The sequence below is a fragment of the Centrocercus urophasianus genome, unplaced genomic scaffold (genome assembly GCF_019232065.1).
Source record: "Centrocercus urophasianus isolate 14NV4802_14NV808 unplaced genomic scaffold, USGS_Curo_1.0 seq_25, whole genome shotgun sequence".
Taxonomy (NCBI): domain Eukaryota; kingdom Metazoa; phylum Chordata; class Aves; order Galliformes; family Phasianidae; genus Centrocercus; species Centrocercus urophasianus.
In genome coordinates, this window is record NW_024884811.1 from 7,575,299 (window position 1) to 7,575,969 (window position 671).

The following is a 671-nucleotide window of genomic DNA, read 5'->3' on the forward strand; positions in this document are numbered from 1 at the left end:
ATAAGCACTGTCAAGGTACAGAGATTCAACTAATTTACTTTCAGAAAATTATCCACTGTAAAAGCAAGCATTAAGTCTATTTTGTAAGATATTATTCTGTTAACGTCTGTGTCTCAAAGCTTGCTGGGGGCACAGATGGACTTGTTCAAGTCCCGATCAAGGATTGTGAAATTCTTTGGCTGAAGGACACAGATGAACAAGTGCAGAAAAGTGCTGGGCAAAGGTTGTGAGATCCTTTGTCTGGGGGATGCTGATGGACAAGGCCAGGGGCAACTAGAGCGAGATGAGCTGCAGCTAAACAGCTGTGAAGTGCTCCTTTGTGTGGACCTATCTCCGGATGATGGCCATCTCAGGGGGTACTCAATGACTCTTGCTCAAGGCCCATCCTTGTCAAGTAGGCAGGAGAGCAAGGAGGATAAAAGAGGAACTGAAAACCATGAGGATAGGTTTTCTGGCAGCAGATTCCTCATGAAGAAGAACGGAGGTTTCTGACAGTATGATTCCTCACGAAGAAGATCAAGGATTCCTGACGATCAGATTCCTCATGAGGTGACTCCTTCATGCAGTCGAACTCTCCTGAGCCTGCTGCCTGAGCGCTGCTGCAGCTTCAAGAATTGGCTCCGAGACTTCCTTCGCTACCTGCCTGCTGCCCAAGGCCGGCCACGCTGCTG